The following is a 375-nucleotide window of genomic DNA, read 5'->3' as shown; positions in this document are numbered from 1 at the left end:
GATTTTGGTTGCGTCTCCCTTTGGATTCGTGAGGAATCTGACCGTTTGTTGGGGTGGAGCCGTGGAGGGCACTAGCGGCGCGGCGCGGTGGGTGGCTGCGCTGGGGACTGGGGAGTGATGGCCGATCGAGGCGTTCGAAACTTCGAAATTTATCGTTCGTGGGACCTCACGTCTCGTGCCAGTATTTTATTCGGAAGTTTGAACGGGCCAATGCTCGATCTCCAGCGCTGTTTTCACCAGTGATCTCAAGCAAATTATACAGATTTTTTTAAAAATATATCCATTTGGATGGTGCAGGGAATTCGATCCAAGTTAAAAACATGGAGGAAAGAGCAGGAAAGTTTCAATTAAGTACTCCACATGGACGTGGGTCAC

The sequence above is a fragment of the Triticum aestivum genome, chromosome 2B (genome assembly GCF_018294505.1).
Source record: "Triticum aestivum cultivar Chinese Spring chromosome 2B, IWGSC CS RefSeq v2.1, whole genome shotgun sequence".
NCBI lineage: Eukaryota > Viridiplantae > Streptophyta > Magnoliopsida > Poales > Poaceae > Triticum > Triticum aestivum.
Note: the sequence above shows the minus strand (reverse complement) of the source record.